This window comes from Perca flavescens, chromosome 23 (genome assembly GCF_004354835.1).
Source record: "Perca flavescens isolate YP-PL-M2 chromosome 23, PFLA_1.0, whole genome shotgun sequence".
Taxonomy (NCBI): Eukaryota; Metazoa; Chordata; class Actinopteri; order Perciformes; family Percidae; genus Perca; species Perca flavescens.
In genome coordinates, this window is record NC_041353.1 from 3,883,490 (window position 1) to 3,900,729 (window position 17,240).

At 41.5% G+C, this 17,240-nt stretch overlaps 1 protein-coding gene across 2 annotated transcripts in view; it reads left to right on the top strand.

Annotated features, from left to right (window-relative positions):
* Positions 1-17,240, top strand: part of LOC114549913 (plexin-B2) — a 227,618-nt gene that overhangs the window by 66,570 nt on the left and 143,808 nt on the right. For both annotated transcript variants that reach the window (XM_028570246.1, XM_028570249.1), the window contains exon 2: positions 7,246-7,288. The gene's annotated coding sequence lies outside the window, so the exon portion shown is untranslated. The remainder of the gene's footprint in view (positions 1-7,245; positions 7,289-17,240) is intronic.

Consider the following 17,240-nt stretch of genomic DNA (forward strand, 5'->3'; position numbering starts at 1 on the left):
TGAAAGATCGTAATAAAAAACACTAGCCACAGTTAACAAAAGATTATTGCTGCCACATTTCCCGGCTTCGTTGCAGTTTACTTGTTATTTTGGAGATAATAGAGGCGCTGCGGGTTACCAAGCAGTCTCCGATGGCAACGGACAAGTGAGCCAGGAAGTTTGAGCGTGTGCAGGTGTGCGTGCGTGCGTGTCAATGTGTGCGTGTGTGTGTGTCTCTGTGTGCGTGCGTGTGGTTTTGCTGAACCATGAGCTGCTGTTCTCAGAGCTCTTCAAAGGCCTGCTATAAAACCTCTGGATCTTAATCGGATGCTGTTCAGACTCCACATTGTAATTACATCCCAACACATTTCTGTCTACACAGAGGAAGGGGTGTGTGTGTGTGTGTGTGTGTGTGTGTGTGTGTGTGTGTGTGTGTGTGTGTGTGTGTGTGTGTGTGTGTCTTTGTCTTATCTCTTCCATGCTATTCTCCCCAAGTTTCTTTGGTCTCACTTGGATGTGAAAGGAAATCCCATGTCTGCAAGGCTTCCACTACAGGCACAGACCTGTGTGTGTGTGTGTGTGTGTGTGTGTGTGTGTGTGTGTGTGTGAGAAGCCTTTACCATGCCACAGTGGATTAACCACAGAGTCTGAGCAGTAACGCTGAGGCTGTGAAGGCGAGACTCGGAGAGAAAAACAAGGGAGCGTGAACCGGATAAAGAATCGCAGGAAGAGAGCAGAAGATTGATTTGGCTTAATAGGAAAATACATTACCACCATCGTTATAGATGCGAAATAAGTACGTGACATGCTACATTACCACCATCGTTATAGATGCGAAATAAGTACGTGACATGCTGTATTTCCTTTTTTATGAAAAAATAATTGACAGGTTGCCTTGAAAGAGTTCCCGCTGTTCATTGAGTAAAAAGAAAACTGTCCATCATCCAGCTTTTGTAAAAAAAAAATAATAATAATAATCTATCTTGATACTTGCAAACCCTCATGGAAGAAAAGTGACATTTGTGGCTTGGCAATGTTGCATTACAATAAATGACAGGAGTGAAGTAATGTACAGTAAACACGGAGTGTGTACAGTGCCCGACCACACAGATAACCAGTCCGACCGGTTTAGTGGCGACAGGGCTTGCTATCTAACGGTGTGATCCGTGTTAAAACATCAACATGTTTCGTAATGCTTCATCGTTAGTTTACCTCGACCTGGCAGCCGCGCGCCGCCTCCCTGCTGTTCACCGAGGCAGCGACTCCACGCGTGTCACTAAAGGCGAGAAAGAAGCCGAAAGCCGCGCAGCTTTCGGCTTCCTGTGCCGCCCTGCTCTCATAGCTGGCATTTCTCAGATAAGAAGCAGCCAGAAAAACTGATTTACAAGGCTCCTCTCTGTGTGTGTGTGTGTGTGTGTGTGTGTGTGTGTGTGTGTGTGTGTGTGTGTGTGTGTGTGTGTGTGAGACAGTGTGAGAGAGTGTGAGAGTTTGTGTGTTTTAAAATACTCTGCCAGCGAAAAACACATCAACTCGCAATCACTTCGCAGCATACAACACTCGTCCTCCATCTGTCATATAGCAGAAGTGTGTGTGTGTGTGTGTGTGTGTGTGTGTGTGTGTGCCTTTACAGTATGATGCAGGTTTCAGTTTGCACTTGTTGAAGCTAAATCTTTTCCCCTTCATCCTCCTCCTCCTGTTTTCTTTTATCTTCGTGTGTGTGTGTGTGTGTGTGTGTTGGGTTTCTTCTCTGGTGCTCCTTCAGTTAACCTATGTTTACTCCCTCCCCCCCCCATTTCTTTACCCTCTCGTACTTCTCTTTTCAGCGGCAGTCATTTGATACAGCCATCGATATTACAGGGGAGGGGGAATTCCAAGAATGCAGGCGTTAACTCCTTCTTTTATTGGATTTCCAGCCACCAGGGCTTTTCCGAATGCCGGCATTTTTTCTTCTTCTCCAGAGCATCCTTTAACGAGTCACTTAACACCGACAACAGGATCATGTTGCTCTTTTAAAGAAGCCGTAATTTGTGTTTCCGTAGGTCGGGTGCAGGCTAGCCTCGCACTGCCTACAGCGCTGCGGAGAAAGGCCCTGGCTAACACCACAGACTCATTCTTGGATAGTAGAAAAATAGCTACTCTGGCTTGTTTGCATTTCTTTAAACCAATCACGCTTGTCTTGGGCACTAAGCTCTGCTAAATAGTCTCGGGAAGGAACTTGTTTTGGTGGAACATTTGCACCCCGCGAAAGGAAACGCCACATCCACATATTAAATGAAGTTAACTGTCGACACAATCCATTTTAAATTGAGCTATTTTAAATTAGCTGATACATTAAACATTAAACCTCATTGGCTGTAGCTGTATCACCGTGGGAACTTCGTCCACAGAAACCCCACCAATCGGTCCCAAAACGTCCCAGTTAGAGAGGAAATGACGTCAACATATTCCTTAACAAACTTAAATTTATAAGTTTATAATCTAAGCAGTCGTGCCTTTTTTGCACCATCCAAAATCTCTTCAAAACTTGCCATTTTTAGCGTGTAGCTTGCTAGCTCACAGGTTGTTGTTGTTTCCTAAAGCGATTTTGAGAACGTCAACACACAGAGAGCAGAAGCTGGGGGGGCAAAGATCTCAAAGAGATAATCGTTCTGTAATACGTTACAAATAGAACAACCCAATTCAATACTTTTTAGGCACCGACCGAATTGCTTCTAAAGTATCGAGGATTGAAAAATGCCTCGTCATTCAATACCCAAATTTCAATACCTAAGGAGTAAATCTCATCAGCGTCAATGAGCCAATCAGCACGCAGCATGCTTCTACCAAGATCTAATCATGTATGTGATGGGCTGTGTAATGTTACACGTTGTAGAGACGCGCAGGAAAAACCCTACGTTACACAGAGGCTAATTGTGTTTTAAACCCCCAACTGCAGCGCTGCCTGGAAGGCACTAGGATTAGGCAATGGTTATGGTTATGGTTAGGTGCCTTGAAGTCAACAGTCGCAGCAGAAAAAAACCCACAACCACTTCTTTAAGACATTTCCGTGATGCCCTAATGAGATCTCTGGCGTCTTTCCATCACATGGTACCTGCTCGACTCGCCTTGACTTTTCATTATGAAAAAACATCCCTGGTACCTGCTACTGGGTACTTTATTCAGCATCACCTCCGTCGAGGTTCCAAGCGAGCTGAGGCGATACCAAAAGGTGACTTGAAAAAACCTGCAGACTCCTGATTGGTCGGAAGAGAATCGTCACTAATCACTGCGTCATCATTACTAAAGCGACAGACGGGGGGGTGCTGAACAAACCAGCCATTTTTAAATAGTTTTTAATTAGTTTTTTTGCTGCCTCCAGCTTCTTCTGAAACAGAATGTGTCTTCTGGCAAACAGCCACACGCCACGTTGTGTGTGTGACGCGTTAGGTCACGGCATTTTCCTGCGGCGTTGCTATGACGACCAGCCACGCTCGCCGCACGCATGAGGCGGTACTAATGCAGCGTTCCAGACACAATTTTTAGCCCGTAAGCTACGACTTCAAGTCATGACTCACGATTTGGTAGCGTTACAGGCAAAGTCACGACAAACCTAGCTAGCGGCTACCTAGCGCTAGCTGATACTAGCGATTTCTAGTCGCTGACACATTTTGGGCTTCATTTAATAAACATAACCTGTAGTAGTACACAATTGTATGAGTATTGTTTTGATTACTATGTGCGGAATTACTGTACGTAGCCTATTTCTGTCTATTTAGTTCTATTTATTTGTATTTCTCATCGTTAATCACCGGCGTCTGTAGAGCATCAACAGGGGTCGCCATTGTTGTTTATGTGTGCGTGACGTCAAAAACTGTAACTGGGTACCAACCATCTGGTACCAGTTCATGGGTAGTAAATTACAGGTTTGACTGCCGTTCCAGGACACTTTCACCAGTAGAAGGTTGTGAAAACACTAGGACCTCTCCCTCTTAGTCGATTAGTCGACTAATCGGTTGTTTTGGTCTTAGTCAACTTAGATCTCTTTAGTCCATTAGTCATGTTTGATGCTTTCTTTCATGCTGAATGACTTATTTCCAAGAAACACAAGAATTAAGGGTTGACATTTTACCTAATAGATATCACCGTTAAACCTCCTTTGATTACTTTCATTAAGGCAGTTATTTGTTGTATTACACATTTTCTGAAATGTTGTGTTTAAATATGCAAAGGAGGCGTTATCTTATTCAATATATGCATCCTTTTGCATGACTTTTTGCGGAGAAACTCAGATTTACAGATCTGTCGATTAAATCAACTAATCGATTAGTCGATACAATTGAATGAGTGTTAGTCGACTAAGAATTTCTTCAATCGAACACAGCCCTAGAAAACACGGGTTACGGGTTGCCTGGAACGCAGCATAAATCTGCAATGGCAAATGGAGGACGGGGCACCGCGGCCGAGTAGAGCTGGTACTAGCAGTGGTAAAGCGCCAATAGACACATGAACGGCCACTGCTCTTGAATACTGGAGAGTTTATTAAATCCTAAGGACACTGTGCTGTGAAACAGCAGGCTATATTCACCGGTGGATAGATACAGGATCGATTGGCAGATGGTTGGACGGATGAAGGCTATCCAGTTAATTAAAGAGTGAACGTGTTCAAATCCTTCCAACTGTCCCTTCTTTGCTTTGAACGAGTAAGTCGACTTTGTGAGAGGCACGAAATGTTCTGGAAGTACACAAAGAGGGGCCGTGAATGAACCAACAAATGGAAAAAAAAAAGGAACACATTTAAGTTCTGCTTCACGGAGTAACGCCACGTGTTTAACAAGCAAGTCCGTATCGTTTGTCACGTCGCAGCTAAGCTGGTGACAGGCCGAGACGAGTCAGCATCTGTCCGATTCGGCTCAGTACATGTAGATGAGGCGATTGATCGATCGCGCCATACCTTGCGTGGTAATTCATCAGAGCAGCACTTCACAGTGTTGCGGCAAGAGAAAACCCAATTTCTACAAGTTCAGTCAGCCTTGGGTAATCGCATATTACCTGAAAGAGATGTCAAGGTTTTCCCCGCCATTATGAGGTTTAAATGCTGCACCCGAGCCGTTTTTTTTGGCACCACCGAAGCAAAATAAATGTAATTAAAAGACTTTTCTCAGATCTAATGGTTGTAGTTGGACTTCTTCAGCAAGTTTTATCTTTAAAGCTTTTTGATTATATATTTATCTGCTCTAGCATTTTCAAGGTTTTCAGCAACAGATATGGTGATAATAACGGTCCAAAATGGGACACAAACCGACTACAAAGAGCAACCACAATGGCCACAGAGACCCAAAACAACCCCAAAGAAAACCAAAATGACCAAAGAGAGACACAACGCGACTACAAAGAGACAAAATCCCACAAAGACAGAAAAAATGTTAGGGGGGAAATTGCATGTTTATTAAAAAAAACCACACGCATTTTCTTGAGGAAAGACGCCTTAACCCCCTGCCAGATATGCACACCCTAATTCTTTCTAAACTTTCTTTATTTCACCAACATCTGTTTTACGTTGTGCAAAATAAAGCAGGAACCTACGGTGCTCAAAAGTGACTGTCCCCTTTTTTAACTGCTCTAGTTTCCAGAAGTATCTCCATTGACGTTTTAGTAAACGCTGATATAAAGAGTTTTAAGCCTGGAACCGAGCTAACCAGCTCCAAGATGAATCGTGACCATAAAACATTTGCTTTGGCGCAAAATAACATTTTGAAAACAAAAAAAAAAAAAAAAAAACTGTACAGAAGCTCTTATGCTGGTGCAATAAACATTTCCATAGTAAGAGTTGTTGCTATGGAGATTATACTCCGTCTCGTCTCATTGGTGTGAACTGGCAGCTTTCAGAATGCTGCAGGCCGGCTCGCCGCAAGAAGTTGCGAGTTTGAACTCTTCTCGTCGCGAATCTTTGGTCTCAACTGGGCTTTAAAGTTACCCAGTTTAAAGTTCAGTTTTCTGCGGATATTTTCTTTCAATGAACTCAAAAAATCCCGGTGTGTCTTTGGTGGTTATTGCGCCTGTTGATATCGTGATGACGATTTAAAAAAATTTAATCTAATAAAAACAAGCACATACCAATTAAATTTTCTCAGAAAATCTGTTTTGAGGGAATATCATTTGATGAATTGCAGATTTGTTTTAACATCACACTTTTTTTGTGCATGCATGTAAACATAGTATATATCTCCATAATTTCACTTGAAACTGTTATTTCACATTATTAGTGATTATTTATCTAAAATGTCATTGATATATATATATATATATATATATATATATCATTTATTTTCTTTTTTTGTTGTGAAAGCACCGATTCTCAACCCTACAATATCGTCGTGATGTCGATCCGATTTTCTCCATGTGGCCCAGCTCTAATCGGAGGTTGCTCATTCTGCCAGACTGTGGAGTTGAGTGCTCGGACTCATGGAGGATTGGCAGTGCACGTGGTTGATTAGTTTGGTCCAGATCACATGGACCACTAAAGTCTGATTAGGCTGAGTCACAGAAAAAAGTTGAAGGCCGAAGGTTTCCTCCATTTAGTGCGATTAGTGTGTAGCTTGATTGGTGGTTCTGCGGAGGCTCCACGCAGAGCTTTGGCCGTAGCCTACGTTAGTGGCCTGAAGTTTATACATGTGCGCTGGTGTGTGCGTCGATCTCTTTAAGAGAATAACAGGGCGTGCGTGCGTGTTGGGGAGGGGGGATTAGCTTTGGAGCGAGTGCCGACACTAGAGTCCATAGTGAGATAAACATGTGTCCTACTTGGGATAACACTACCGAGCATTGAACACATTTACAAAGACAGACTACACACACTCCCTGGCATCTCATTTTAAAACATACTGCCATCTAGGCGTCGTTTCTGATTTTAAAAGAAAGACCTACTGTATTAGATTAGATTAGATTCAGCTTTATTCATCGTCATTGTGCAGAGTACAAGTACAAAGGCCACGAAATGCAGTTTGCATCCAACCAGAAGTGCAAAAAAGAGCAGGAAAGTGCAATGTGATATACAGAGTAGAGACAGGACAAGAAATCTAGTGCCGTGTAGACAGTAGTGTACAGTTGGTTTACAGAAGGTGGTTTAGAGTAATATAAATTAAATATAAATATGTGCAGTCTATTAGCAGTTACCTTATACGAGCAGAGTAAATGTGAACAATGTATGAAAGTTGCGATGTAGTAGCAGTAACATTATAAGTATGTAACCAAACTGCTCAATAACGGATGTAACGTTTGTGTTTTGTGTAGGAGCGGAGACGGAGGTGGTTCAACGGGCCTGAACGGAGAACAGGTGAGGGAGGAATAATCGCCTCTACTCTACTCTCTTTGCATTTTCACATCGCTTTTTAAACCTTGCTTGTCAAATAACGTCTTCTCGTTCTTTAAGAGGCAATCTGATTTCAGTTGCCGCGCCGATACTGGAATTTTTGAGGCAGATAATAAAAAAATTTCAAACTTTTAATGTATTTATTTTAATTTGTCAGAGCTCTGTGTGAAGGAGTTTTTTGTCTGACCCAGATATATGCTGAGCAGGACATTTTACAGTTAAAAAAATTAACTATTGGTGAAGAAAAGGTTCTCTCTTTCTCTAGTTTCAGCGCAGTCTGAGGGCCCTATTTTAACCATCTAAGCGCACAGCGTGAAGCGCCTGGAGCAGGTGTGTTTAGGGCGGGTCCAAATCCACTTTTGCTAGTTTGACGGCAGAAAAAAGGGTCCGTGTGCCGGGCGCCTGGTCCTAAAGGGTTGTACTTAGGGTCTTCATTAATCAGAGGTGTGTTTTGGTCGTAACATGCAATCAACCAATCAGAGATCATCTCCCATTCCCTTTTAAAAGCCAGGCGCGTTTGGACCTTGGAGGATTGCTATTATGATGGAGGATTTGCACCGTAACATTTTTTATTTGTAATCTTCTGCATGTGTGTGTAACAAGCGTAGTGTGCACGCTCTGTGCACGAGCCTAGGAGCATTTTACTAATTTGCTGTTAAAATAATGAAGGCTGAAGATAGCAATACGCCCAGAATGCACCTGAACACACCTCCCTGTAAGACCAGCACGCCCATGGGCGCACAGATGGGTGCAGGTGCATTCGCTATTTAAATGTTGCGGGCGCTGGACGGTCCTAAAACAGCAAAGGCACTTGCGTCGGGCTTTGCGCTGCGCCGGGTGCAGGATAGGGGCCTGAAATGTCTTACAGAACAGCAGGAAGTAGATCAGGAAAGAGAATATTAAGATAAGATGAGACTAACAATGTTGGTAATGTTGGCTGTTGGTAATTCATTTTCTTCTACACTGTGTTCTTCTGCCACTAAATGACCACCTTACCGTACTAATCAAAGTCAAATATTTGTATATTACAGCCCAAGTTCTTAGTGTCCTGTTGTTGTGGGTTGGCAGACGGTGGTGATGACACAGCACACAGAGACGATGACAAATTGAAGGTTATGACAGAAGGAACTGCGTAACGTTTTGCAATTACGGTCCATAATGGTCATGGGGATTTGGAGCCACTGTCTCGAACAACAAAAGACTGCTGCTGTGTACGGACGATTAAAAACTTTTAATTTTCGGAAGAAAACATGGCCCAAACTTTATGTATTTTCTTTTGCCCCACTACTGGTAAAGATCGAAGTATAACAAAGATGTTGTACAACTTTTTCTCGTAGGGTTTTCTGTTGCGTAATGAGTATCCCAGCCTCAGTGTGCAGTTTTATTGTTAAATTCCTCCACTGAGACAAAGACCTCGTGCTTTTCTTTCTATAGGCTAGGTCATATAAAACCAGTTCATTTAACTGGTGTTGCTGTGTCAACACACAATGTTATTTGGCCTTTATAACACATAAACGCACTATTTCTCTAGTGTGAAGCCTTGCTGTGTGTGTGTGTGTGTGTGTGTGTGTGTGTGTGTGTGTGTGTGTGTGTGTGTGTGTGTGTGTGTGTGTGTGTGTGTGCAAAAAAAAAAGCATTGTGTGTGTGTGTGTGTGTCATGTGTGACAGGACTAAGCCCACTTAAATAAAGCCCATACATAAACAGAAGTTGAAAATAGGGCTCCACAATATATTGTTTTTTAAAATCTTCATCCCCGATATCAACTGGCGCAATAAACTCATCGCTAAAGGCTGCGACATATCCAGAAAGACACAATATTGCATTAGTTCAGTGTATTTTTTGTCTTCGATGACTGAAATTATCAGTAGAAAACTGCACTTTTTTTAAAACCATAGTTCACCCCAAAACAAACTATATATAGTGCGTTTTATTTTCAATTCAATGTTGACTTTGTTCCAATAAAAGAATGTTGGAAATAATTTGTAATTTGTTTTAGAAGAATACTGAAAGCAGCAGAACTGAGTTCACTTTAGCGGGGGTTGTTAATTTGTTGTTGTTGTTGCCTAGTCACAGTTTGACTGAAAGTCAAACCTCAGTACTTTTTTTGGTAGCAACCAAATTTAAAGCAATCTGGCATTGAAACCAAAGTTGATTTGTGATTTCCATCCATTATTTAACATTTTTTTAAGTTAAACAAGTGCTCATATTATGCTATTGGGCTTTTTCCCTTTCCTTTATTGTGTTATACAGTATATCTTTTTTGTAATAGGTTTACAAAGTGAAAAGTCCCAAAGTCCCCTCCCAAAGGGACTTACCATCTCCACCAGAAAACCCTGTTCACCAACTGCTCCAAACAGCTCTATTGTAGTCCAGCCTTTGTCTGTGTGGGACCAACGTGGTCTCGGTAGGGGAGCTGCAGTTATAATGCTGGCTGCTAGCATGAAACTATTTGAACTCCACTTCCACACTAGAGAAAACAGAGACTGTCAGAATTACTGTCAACAGTCATAATTGTTCCTTTCCTGCTCCAGAAAAGTCTCGCTTTTAAAAGGCTCAAATGCAGATTGAGTGTCAGAGCTTTAAAGGGGTGGTTCAAAATTTTGGACATAGGACCTGATTTCCAAATTAGCTAGTGTGTTATCAATGGAGACAGTTTTCAACCCGTTTGATCCAGTCCTCCCAGTTGCAGAGTTCGCTGGTGCTAGGCTAGCACAAGTCAACAGTATCTGCTAGCCTGCCACTGAAAACTAAAAAGTCTTCTCCTACCTGGCTGCACAGTGTCAGGGCTGGTTCAAAATCTTTGGACATAGGACCTGATTTGTCTGTGTTGATAGAATAATGTTAGAAATAAAACTATGTTTACATCCAATGATTGAATTTTTGTTAAGGGACTAGTTTCAGACATTCTTAAATTTAACTTAGCACAAGTTAGTAGTACTAGCCTGCCACTGAAAACTAAAAAGTCTTACCCACTGCAAACCGAGGCAAATAAATGATAACTCAGTGTCTGTGGGATAGAATAAGTAGAAATAAAAGATAAATTCAATGATTGAATTACATTTTCAGTACAGAGACAGGAAAAAAAAAACATTTTAAGACCACTTACTTACCGGTTTATAAAAAAACATTGTAATCTTCTATTTTATAAAGATGATAACCTTCTATTTTAATCAAAAAATCAAAAAGTGCAGAGTAACACACTATATGATCAAATTAGGCCATATTATTTACTTAAAATATGAAATGGAAATGTTCCCATTCTTGAACTTATGACTATTCCTGAAGAATTCATTCAAAGCGCTCGCTGACATTGTGTCTGTGGCTAAAATGAAAATGATTGATGCCTGATGATTGAGTTATATGATGCAGCCCAGCGTATACCAGGCGACAATCTCCGAGACCTGTCCGAGACAAGTCCGAGTCCAAATACAAACGAGTACGAGTCCAAATACCAACGAGTCCGAGACAAGTCCGAGTCCAAATACCAAGTTCGAGACAAGTCTGAGTCCAAATACCAGCGAGTCCGAGTCCAAATACCGAGTTTGAGACAAGTCTGAGTCCAAATACCAGCGAGTCCGAAACCTGTCCGAGTCCGAGACAAGTCCGAGTCCAAATACCAACGAGTCCGAGACAATAGAAAAGCATCTTGAGTCCGGACTCGAGTACTAAAGCCCTGACTACAACACTTGCATTCTGGTGGTCAACGTAAGCGATGATCGTAGGTTTTGGGACGCCCTGGTAGCTCACCTGGTTGAGCGTGCGCCCCATGTACAAAGGCTCAGTCCTCACCGCCAGTGGCCCGGGGTTCGATTCCGAACTGCGGTCCTTTGCAGCATGTCCCCTTCCCGTCTTCAACTGTCCTCTCAAATGAAGTCCAAAAAAAAAAGTAGTAGTCAATTAAAAGCCGGGCTACTTTTTTATATATATAATTCAATATTTCACTAAATATTGCATGAAGACGCTGTATTTGAATTCAGACACAGTAATGCTGCTGGAGGTGACAGATGGACGGAGAATGAATACATCAGGAATTAGACACGACAAAGCAGGAGAATGAAACAGCTGACAGATGAATGGACACAGATATATCGGAGGTAAAGAGAAGTGTGCATACGGTGTACTCTTCTAATGAGTTGAACATACGCCATTCGTACTGTACAATGACGGGTTGATTGTGTTGGCCTTTTGCGACGGGCGCTCATGAAAACTCGGCCTCGCGTGTAAATGTGCTGGGATGTACTTCTTCAACAACGGGGGTAAGAAAAAAAGTGATCTGTCTCTTATCTGGCCTCCTTTATTATATCCCAGCATTCAGATGGGTTCAGCGTGAGATGAGAGAATCAGTTTGTATTGAACATGGTTGAATGCAGTGCTGATGAAAGCTCACGCTGATAATAGCTTTTTCATTATGTCCTTAGCCGGGACTGGCATTTCATTTTCTGTTGCAGAGTTCAGATTCTCGCTGCTGCTGCTGCTTTGGTATTGTGCCAGCGTCTTTTGACTTGAGTTGGTTCGATTGTGTGTTTGGGGATGTAATTTTTCTTAGTATTGCATTTCTGCTCGATTAAGCGTTCGTGGAGATAGTGTGTGTGTGTGTGTGTGTGTGTGTGTGTGTGTGTGTGTGTGTGTGAGATTGTAAGCTTGTATTTACCCCTAAAAATAAGCGTCTGCGATTAAGAAAAATCTAACTGAAGCGGCTGAGATTTCACCTTGTAACCCATGTGGCTTTGTAGATTTTATGTAATTGATACGGCTGTGATCAGTCATGAGTTCACAGCCACATTTCTACCAAATGGTGGTTGTTAAGTAGTTAGCAGGAAGATCCATGTCAGACGAGTTCATTAATGGAGATTTTGAAGAGTCGGATGATGAGACTTGATCCTTTTTAGCCATGCAAATAGTGTCATTCACATAGAATAATTGATGTTCTAGTTGCTTGGTTACTTAATGTTAGCTTTTTCTATAATAATCGATTAGTTGATGGACAGAAAATTAATTGGCAACTGAAAACCTCAAACATTCTCCGGCTCCAGCTTCTTAAACATTATGACCCACCCAGACCTCTTAGATTGTCTGGGACAGGTCTACTTGTTGTCCCCAGAGTCAAAACTAAACAGGGGGAAGCAGCGTTCAGTTTTTATGCTCCACATATCTGGAACAAACTCCCAGAAACCTGTAGGTCCGCTGCAACTCAGTTCTTTTAAATCTAAGCTAAAGACCTATCTTTTTGATGTTGCTTTTCTTTAAATAATCTATTTTATTAACTTTAATTTCTTATACTGCACTGTAACTTTTATTCTTATACTGCACTATCAATTTTATTCTTGTCTTTTAATGTTTTTAATTTGTTTATTATTGTTTTTTAATTGTTTTCTAACTGCTCTTTAATGTTTTATGTAAAGCACTTTGAATTGCCCTGTTGCTGAAATGTGCTATATAAATAAAGCTGCCTTGCCTTGCCTTGCCTAAATGTAAAGATTTGTTTGTTTTTCCTCTGGTTTATGTCCGTTTTAATTGAATATATTTTGGGTTTTTGACTGTTGGTCAAACAAAACAGGACATTTCTGACATTCTTTGAATGTTCTGACCTTGGATAGACCAAATGATTAATCCAGAAAATGGTCAAGAATAGAATAAGAAATAATCAACTAAACGTGATCACTTTTAGCCAAGCAAGTAGTGTCATTCACCAAGAATAATGAATGTCCTCTGGTAGACAGCATGGTAAAGTCAAGAGCTCAAATAAATGTTCTAATAATTGATTAGTTGATTAACACACCAAACATTCTCTGGCTCCAGTTTCTTAAATATTAAGTTTTGTTGCCTTTCTGTTTTATATTGGGTTATAGATTGTTTGTTTGTTTGTTTGTTAAGACAAAATAATTCATTTTGGTTACATGTTACTTGAAGTTATCTACATAAGAGTGACATGACACTGTTATGAACGTGACAGTTAGGGTTAGGGTTCATGTGTCATGACAGTGTCATGTGTTCACGACACTGTCATATCACTCTTATGTAGATACCTTCAACTGAAGTGTTACCGACATTTTTCTATTTTTCTGACATGTGGTAGACCAAATGATTAATAGAGTAATCCAGAAAATAGTCATCAATGAAAATGACTAAATGCAGCCCTAGCTATGTCTACGTGTCTATGTCTGTTAAGCCATCCACAGCAGTATAAGCTGACTGTTATTTCCTGCACAGCTTAATCCAGCCTTTGCATTTAACCAAATTTGTTCTAAAACATTAAGAATGGAGTGAAATCAACACCGTCCAGATCACAGACTGTCTATAAACATGGACAAGGCGTTCCTACTTCCTGCCGCTGTACGAAAGTGTAGCCAAAGCATCCCGGATACGGCCACTGCCGTCTTGTAATTTTGGAGCCCGAGTCTGCGCAGTTATGATCGGGCGGTGGAGCCACGGTATCCAAGTCTCGCCCATACACCGGCCCGACCAATCGCTAGTCAATCCCAGCTGTCAATCATGGCGTTTCGCCCAGTTTTAATAGCATCAAATAACTAATAAAAACCAAACTGATGAACACTTGAACAAACATCAGCATGATCAGAACTACCTGAAATGACAGAAACCATCTTCGGGGAAAACTTTTATTTGACGTGTACTTTGATTTTTGGCCCATGTCCCAGGCTAAGCTCGGCCTACCACAGCTAAACCCAGAGTTTGGCTTTTGCCATGTTCAAATAAACAGTAGTTTTTGAAGTGTTGCTTCAGATTCTGGTGAGAAAATGAAATGCCAAAGAGGAAGTTAAGTTTGAATAGTACTTTGGATGCCAACTTGTTTGTGCGTAATTTGCTAACTTCGTGCTTGTTGACGTTGGCACCTCCGCCTCACTGAAATGAATGAGGAGGTTGCATTTTCTTTAATTTAGTGCTAATGTTGATATGAAACGCAGCCTTAGGCTGGAATGGAGAAATCTATTTGTTACATCGGGCGATTGAGGACAGGATACAAAGCCAAGTAATTCATCCCCAAGGAGAAGTTCTTTCATTTTTTTTGTTTTATATTTAGGGCAGGAAAAGCATGTTAAGCCTCTCTCCTGTGCTTTTGTCAAGGAATTATTGGAATGTCTTAAAAATGTTCCGTTCTGAAAGGAAAGTTGGAAAATATTCTTAGGTCATACTTTGAGATATTATCCAACTTCTTTTGACACATTCAAAAAAAACCTATAAGCCAGGAAAGAACATTTTTATCCGCTGAAGTCATTGAAGCTCAATGACAAAGTAGCGGACGGGCCTGAAAGAGTCATACATCTAGGCCACGGTGTCGGCCCTGTGCCCACACCCTTGTGTTGCATCAGATTGGAAGTTGTGGGATTTAGTTTACGTGGTAACACCTCATACTTGGTATCTGCCGAGATGCCCTTTGGGACACGGCTTTGATGAGACTGGGCGGTTGGTTACCATCCAGCCTGCTCCTCTCTGACTCCTTCCCTGAGGAATGTCATGTTGAGCAGAAACAGATGTGTTGGCCCTCCACTTCTAGCAGTTAACTGGTTGTTTTTTTTACAGGCAGATATAGATATTTTGGGGATTACGTTTTTTAGTAATTTCTCAAAAATATTCTTCTGTTGGTGGGAAAGTAGTAGTAGAACTGCACTTAGATGACAGTAGACCATTAATATCTACTAGTGCTGTCAAATGATTAAAATATTTAATTGCGTGTCATAGTTAACTTGCAATTAATCGCACATTTTTATCTATTCTAAACGTCCCTTGATTTATTTTTGTCCAGTTATTTTCTTTTCTCATTTTAATGCTCTTATCAACATGGAAAAGTGCATCGGCTTGCTTTGTGCTTTTGTTGCCTGGCTTTGACGAGGGGGCGGAGAATGGGCATCAGCTGTGTGCTCGGCCATCAGCTGTGTGCTCGGCCATCAGCTGTGTGCTCGGCCATCAGCTGTGTGCTCGGCCATCAGCTGTGTGCTCGGCCATCAGCTGTGTGCTCGGCCATCAGCTGTGTGCTCGGCCATCAGCTGTGAGCTCGGCCATCAGCTGTGTGTTTGGCCATCAGCTGCGAGCTCAGCCATCAAGTGGTATTTCAGACTGGACGGGCTGCGATGATAGCTCGGTTCACAACGACAAAACACACAGATCACTTTGGTCTTGTCAATGGAACCATTTGGCAACTTTTTAAAAGTAAACTTTCCATTCAGAATCTTATTGGCGTCCATTTCGGCGTCTCGCGCTCGCCATCCACTCAAAACGTAACGTTAGCCTGCTACTCTTTGGATGGCTCGCGAGGCCAAACACGTTTGTTTTTTCGTGTGATGCATTCACACAGGATAAAGGTAAAATAAAGGTATAATAATACTTCAATGGCAGACTTCTAGCTTCTACAGGAGCAGAAACGTTCGTTTCACAACCACGTAGCTTGTGGTCAGTCTACGTTGGATGGCTGATAATCCCAATCCTTATGGAGAAAATCAACGGGATTTTTACTTCCGTAACCACACTGTTGAGCTGTTGAGTTTGCTGAAATATGGTCGTTAATTTGCGGCGAAATCTTTACTTGACAAATTACAGACATGACAGATTGGCACAGGATTAAGACCACAGATGACCTGCGCAATTATTACAACTTCATAAAGGTCCCCAGGTAATACTTGTCCCGTGTGAATAGGGCATTAGTGACTCCATGAAAAGCTAATCCACAGATCAGTCAATAAAGAAAATACTCATTTGTCGCAGCCCCATTATAATCCATAGTATGATTGACACAGATAAGAGGTATTCATTCATTTTCCAAAGACTTCCATGGAGTTGTCGGAGTCTTAAATGGGAAACAGGACTGGGGAGTGTGTTTTGAATTTGGCATCTCCCAGTTATGAATGTCTGGTATTAAGTGAATGTTGCGTCAGGTGGGTGTTCAGTCAGCCTGCTCCGGGGAAATAAAGGCACATCAACAAACTAGTAGCCAGATGAAGTCATAAATCCTTAGAAATGAGTTTTCATAGGGAAAGAAATGGGTGTGAAAGGAGGTGAGATATTGGGGAGGAGGGAGGTTAAGAGCAGGCACATAAAACAGAAGTTATAGAAGTATTTTCTTTAACGCTCTCACATATTGGTTTTTGGTTTGGTGTTTGTGAGAGTTGTCTGCCCTCTGTCTTTGCCCCTTTACCTCTCTGTGAACAAAGAAATTCTTCGTCCAACACAGATCCATTTAGTTTCCACTTCATTTCGGAGCCCGTCGGTCTCGGTGGCCTCAATAAAAGCATACCGATAAAGCCAGATTCAACATTTCCTGTCAGTTAAACAAACTGCTGCAGCTCCGTTTATCTTCCTCACCATTATCTCTCCCTCCTTTCCTACTTTTCCCCCTCCTCCATGTTGTCCATCCTTATTTCATCTCCCCTTCATTCCTCAAACCTTCAAGAGGGAGTAGTTTTCTTATTTGTGTGACAAATTACCGCGACAGAGAAACACCGAAAACATGGAAAGAATGTTAAGTTAGCTGATTTAACACCAGATTAAGAAATGATCTATAAATCAGGTTTATTCTTTAAAATGTCTAAAGATATAGAAAAACAGAGCCCAAATGGCACCTTCAGATTGCTTTTTTGGTTTAACCAACAGTTCAAAAAGATGTTCAGCCTACAATATTATAAATAGGGTTAGGTACCAAAATCTGTACTTTTTGGGGTACCGACCAAATTACATCGGTACTACAGAGGACCGATTCACGTTAAATCAAACGGTGTCAAATATCGTTACCTGCAAGCTTATCTGCAGGCAGGGTTTTTTATTTATTTTTTTAAGTGGACCTTTTTGCAGTTTTTCTCTCATTTTGTGTTTAATTATGAGGTTCAAATACTTTTTTTAGGTGACTTTTTATGCACTAATTTGTGCTGGATTAGCTTGTTTGCTAGTATCTTAACAAGCACACGT